The sequence below is a fragment of the Jaculus jaculus genome, chromosome 5, assembly GCF_020740685.1.
Source record: "Jaculus jaculus isolate mJacJac1 chromosome 5, mJacJac1.mat.Y.cur, whole genome shotgun sequence".
Classification (NCBI taxonomy): Eukaryota; Metazoa; Chordata; class Mammalia; order Rodentia; family Dipodidae; genus Jaculus; species Jaculus jaculus.
Genome location: NC_059106.1, coordinates 150,040,563 through 150,047,064, shown reverse-complemented (window position 1 = coordinate 150,047,064; position 6,502 = coordinate 150,040,563).

The following is a 6,502-nucleotide window of genomic DNA, read 5'->3' as shown; positions in this document are numbered from 1 at the left end:
AATACTTTTCCCCTGCATAGTTTCTTAGACACAGTAAGTGCTGAATAAATACACAGCAATATTCTATCCTTAGTTGCAACCCAACCAATATTATTTGATCTTTTCTTAGGATACATGCATACAATTTATTTAAAGTGAATGACTTTTGTAGTATTCTACCCATAAGTTTTACTCCTATTTTTAAAGGTGATGTCTGAGTTCAAATATTAAGATGAATATATTTAGTATAGGGTAGCCCATGCCTGACTTATAACTGCATGTTTCTCAGGCTGGTTTCAAAGTAATTATCCTTATATTTCAGTCTCCCATGTGCTGGGATCATAGGCATGAGCTACCACACCTGCCATATTTTATTTTTCATATGAATTGACTGAGTCAATACTCAGAAAAGTGATTACTGTTTTTAATACTGTGTTATATTAAAAATTAGAGCTGGGTGTGGTGGCGCACACCTTTAATCCCAGCACTTGGGAGGCAGAGATAGGAGGATTGCCAAGAGTTTGAGATCACCCTGAGCACACAGAGTGAATTAAAGATCAGTCTGAGCTAGAGCAAGACCCTACCTCAAAAAACAAAACAAAACAAAACAAAACAAAACAAAAATCCTAGTGGTTGGGATGTATCCTGTTGGGCAAAATGCACAGAGCACTGGGTTTGAGTCCCAGTACCACGTAAACCAGGCACGGTAGCATGTGCCTGTTATCTCAGTTCTTGGGAGATGGAAGTCAGAGGTTCAGAGTTCAAGGTCACCCTTGGCTACATAGTGAGAATGAGTCAAGCCTGGGCTACACGAGACCCTGTCTCAAAAGAAACTCTAAAATTCCAGTAACGTTTACTTTTTACACAGGTCTATAGATCGTCCCCATTCAAGTACAAGCTTTGTGGTACAAACCTAATCTCCTGAAGCTGCAGAGATATAAGCAGACTGTCTAGATTATACTGCACAATCTTAGGTCTCAATATAAAACAATGACAAATGAAAAACACTCCATTAAAATATTGCAAAGTATGGCCAAGGACAATTTAAAGAATATTCTGTAGACTTTTAGCTATTAAGATGGCCAGGAGGCTATTTGTCCTTCATTGTGGAAGCTGTGTGCAGTTCCAGTGTTTTGGCCCAAGCTAACCAACCACAGAAGTGCACTGTGCCCGAGCGGACTTTCCTAATCATTGATAAGGAAGGTTGATCTATTAGGAAAGTGTTGGGCAGAGGATGATGTTACGAATAACAAGAGACCAACAGGGTTTTTCTGGAGTCAGTACATCTGTCCAGCTGGGAGAGTGGCAGAAGAAGACCTGGAAAACCATGGTGGCAGCACTAACCAAGAAGTGAGGATTGCCAAGCATAATTTTCCATGCATGACTCTCTGGAAAATGTGTTACAAGGTAAACTGGATCAGGGTCCTGCTTAGGTAGTGCGGCTGAGACACTCCTAACAGCTCCACTACACAATGCTTTGCAGGCCTGCCCCGTGAGATCAGCATTGCTATCATAGCTGTTCATCCAGTAGCTGAGGGTGGATTCCATGTTAAGTCTAACACTGGGAATTGCTTCTCAGTGTAAAAGTTTCAGAAGCCACCCTTCTCTCTGGGAAAGCCCTACAGTGAATCACTGTAGATACCAGACAGATAATAGTGCCAGATGGTATTCATAAATGGAATGTCACTCTTCTGGTAGAAAATTTACTTTCAATCATGCTTTTCTTAGGGATCATTTCTTTTGAGGGAAGCATAGGCTTTCAAGATATCTTTTTAGTCTTGCTTTATTGATTCTCCGGGAAAGATGTGATCTGTTAATATATTCAGAGAAGAATATGTCCTAGGTTTAATCTCTTTTTTCATTTTTTTGGGCTGAATATATATATATATATATATACATACATACATGTATGTATGTATGTAGAGAACTTACCATCACTTTGATATTTCCAATTGAGTTGATTCATATGGCTACACATCTGGACTTCCCACCAGAACCTAGTCTGCATTCTGAAGCTGCTGTTTTAGGTTTGGTCATGGAGGTAAGCAGTGATGGTCAACACAGATATGTGAAAATTCAGACCATGAGAATTCTGGACTTGTCTTAGTTAACCTTCAGAATAGCAGCACTTTCTTGGTTGCCTTTTGACCTAGGTAACCATAACCATGAAGCCCCATGTATCTCTGCCTCTAAAAATTCTCTCTCTCTCAGTCCTACCTCTTCCTTTGCCTTCTCTTGTGCCTGGATTTCTCACCATCCTTCAGGGTAGGAGATCTAAGGTGTTAGGAAAGGTCTCAGGTAGGCTGTTTCTAAAATGCCAGTAAGTAACTTGGTGAAGAATACATAGGCTGGGACATACCAACTTTCACTTGTTTATTAGGCTAATTAGCCATTCATCTTTGAAAGCAGAGATCAAACACTGAGGAGAAAGGACCCACTAACTGGAAGAAAGAATGATGGAGAAAGGATAACTACAGTAATTCAAGAGCTCATACTTTTCATGCACAAGACAGTCTCACTGAGCTTTAGTTGTTCCCTGTATTTCATGCAACTTCACTGAAGAATTTCCCAGTTATTCTTCCTAAAGACTCTTAATGTTTTCTGACAAAAAGAAAACTCCAGCATCAATTTTCTAACCTGTCGTACAAAGCTCATTGCATGTGCTCTGTAAAGAATGATGCTTCGTATCACATCTCCAGCTGGATGTAGAGATAAGGCTACTCTGTGATTGGGAAACGGAGCAACAGAATCATGTTTCCCCTTGAATTCATGAGTTCCATCACCTAAAGGGGAGTGGGGTAGACCTGCTACTGACACACGGTGTAGGCAGCAGTCATTTCTTCGGAAGCACACAAATGTATCTCCTAAAAGTCAGAGGTGTGCTTCAAGGGAACAACCCATATCATGAGCTCTTGGTGAATTAGGTAAGATTACATTTCATGTCATTATCTTTGCATTTAGTAAAATTCCTTGCCTAAGCCATTGCTGGGAAAAATTGTTACCTCTTTATGTCATGACATTTTCTTTCATAAAAAACCAAATTTCTTCTATTATTTCTAATTAATAGCTTTTATTGAAAATGCCTAATATTTCTACACTAAATGCTCCTGACAAGAGCCATGTGCTATATTGCACATAGTAACTTTAATGCAACATATCTTTTTTGTGTTTTAAGAACTTGCCAATAAACATATTAATATATACAAGCAGAAATGTGGCATACCTTTGAACTGTGTCAGCAGAAAGTCCATGTGGACATCACAGGATCACTGTGGAAGCATTGCATTGAGTGAATACTTAATTGTGAATGTGTAAAAGAAAATACTGACTGTAGAGAACTATTCTGCTTTCCTGAAATTACTTATTTACAAGTGAAGTAGCCTTCCCAATAGGTTTGTTATGGATATTGATTAATATCTTCACTTTTCAGATAAGAATATGGAAAAAAAGAAGGACAGGAGTTTTTATCCCCTGCCCCTACCAGAGCCACTTTTTGTGGTACATTGCTGACAGTCCCATCCCCAGACAGGGTACCCATGGAGCATCTGACTTTCATATTGTTCTGACCTCCTATTGGCTCCGCAGCAAGCCCAAAGCTGCTAGAATGTGCTGAAACAAACATGAGCAAGAGACAGGAAGGGGAGAGCTCAGGAAAGAGAAGCATTCTATTGCTTTAAGAGGTGGTCATTCTTTCTTATTTCATATTTATACAAAAGGTGTGCATATATTAACTTTCTAGTGCTATACTTCCACTAAGAGGATTTTAATAATTATTCTCTACTTTGCATTTGTAATTTATTTTTTAATTTTAGTTATTATTATTATTTTTTGGTTTTTCAAGATAGGGTTTCACTTCATTCAAAAATGACCTGGAATTCACTATGTAGTCTCAGGATGGCCTTGAACTCACAGTGACCCTCCTACCTCTGCCTCCCAAGTGCTAGGATTAATACACCCCCATGCCTGGCTGTAATTTATTCTGTTTAACAGTTTAATTTTAATTTATTATTTATTTGAGAGAAAGAGGCAAATATTCTTTTATTTTTCCATCTTGGGGACAAGAAAATGTGATAGCAGTTATCAACTCCGATTTTTTTTTGTCATCTTCTAACGGTCACCTCTTCTATAAGCTTCCCTCTGTGTACTTGAGTTTATAGTGTTGTCAAAAATGACTTTCACTAGAAAAAATGTCAAAAATGACTTTTCACTTTTTCACCTTTTGAAACTCTGGTGTTATCTGTTACTTATAGCTGTATATTTAAATCATAGGAAAAAGTTGCTTTTATACTTTAACAAACTTTTCTCATATATCAGAATGGTCCTAAGCAAGCAAAAAAAAAAAAAAAATGTATGGTGAGAATTATGTTTGATCAGTTCTGCAAACAAAAGATTTGCTTTTTCTTGTTAAAAATTAGTTGTGTCATGATGCCCTATGTATGAGTTGCTCTAAGATGCTAGGCAAAATCCATACCACTTACTTGTTATACTCCATAACATATTGCCAATGCCTTAGCAGACCAAACGCGTGTGATGGCTGCTGCTCCCCATGATATCACCATGAGACACCACACCCGAACGCACTGGGTATTCCTACTTCAGAATGCTCAGATATGGACTTGTCCACATGCCCTAATCTACTTTATCAAGTAGCACCCTCCTGGAGGATAGGCTCTGCTCACTTCATGATGTGCCTCTTCTCTGCCTTTCCCAAGATGGCTAGGCCTCTCTACTGTCTGTTTCTCCTGAAGTTCTGGGTCATATGTGAAGGCTGAAACTAGGTCTTACCTCAGTGCTGGATCCAAAGCTAATATTACCTAGATATTCTGAATAAATGCTTGAGCTTTTCCAAAGGCATTTCTACCTGCACAGTGGGCTTAAATTTAGTACTGGAGCACTTCAGTAGCACTTAATTAATATGCATGTTCCTGAGTCAGTCTAGTAGAAGCATGTAAATGCAGAAATATATTAATAAATTTGTTGGCATTCTCTGCCTACAAAACATATTTACCATGAGGTAATGCTGCACCACATGAATAGGAATGATCATCTGGACTTGTGAGTAAAACTACAGTCCATTCATATCGTTAAAACCACCCTTGGATGCCATAATCATGAATTTTCATCATGAAGGACTATGTTATTTTAGGGAATATATGTTGAAGCATTTGGAGGTGAGATCTGGGTCATTATATGGATATAGATATGGGGAGACAGGCAGATGGTTGGACAGGATGGGGACAAATGAAGCAAATGTAACAAAAGAGAACCATCTACCTGAAAGGTTTAGGGCACTCCTGTACTGTTGTCAACTTGCTCGAGTTTCATCCATGATCACATCCATGTTAGCAGCACTGTGAATATTTTGCAAGTTAGTTAACTTCTTTAGATCTTAGCTTTTTCTCTAAAAAAGGGAAATAATAGCAGATCTTACTGAAGATGTCATTGTGAAGATGAAGTGACCCATCACATGTATTTATTGACACTAGCCATCAATCTTTGCTGAGTATCTGGTTAGTATTTGAGCAGTTAACATTGCCATTTTCTTTATTTATTAATTTATAAAAATATTTACTGATTTATTTATTTAAGAGATAGAAATTGATAAAGAGGAAGATATATATATCTATATATCTATATATCTATATATATCTATATATCTATATCTATATCTATATCTATATCTATATCTATATCTATATCTATATCTATATCTATATCTATCTATCTATCTATCTATCTATATATATATATATATATATATATATATATATATATGGAGAGAGAGAGAGAGAGAGAGAGAGAGGGAATGGATATGTCAGAGCTTCCAGCCACTGCAAATGAACTCCAGACATATGCACCATGTTGTGCATCTGGCTTATGTGGGTGCTAGGGAGTCAAACCTGGGTCCTTAGGCTTCATAGCAAATGCCTTAACCACTAAACTGTCACTCTACCTCTAACTTTGGCATTTTAAATGGCCAACACAGACATATTTACTACTGTACAACTGAATCATTATGTAAGATACAAGTTATATATTAAATTAAAATAACTCTGGTTTTTCCTGATCCTTAGTGATTAAGTAAGTGATAAGAGGTATGTCAAAATATTTCCTTGGAAAGGTTTTCTTCAGTAATTTATTAGGTTTCTTTTGGTTTAAGGAGAAAAATGAATTTTGCAACTATCAAACTTAAATCCCAACTTTTCCTTTACTGTGTCAAGTATTTTTAGAGATCCCTTTGTGTGTGTGTATGTATATATGTGTATGTATGTTATATGTATATATGTGTATGTGTGTATGTATGCATATACATACACAGCCCCACACATACAGACTTTTTCAGGCTTTCCAAGTCGGCTTCTAGAAGTGGACAAGCACACTTATCACACAATGGCAGCAGGCACAGAATTGCCTCTGCACTAAAATTCTGGTGGCTAGATGGTTGTATAGTAACTTGCCCATTCTCTTCCTCAGCAGCTCAGTGATGAGCATTATCTTCCTGACATGTATACACAGAAGCAGT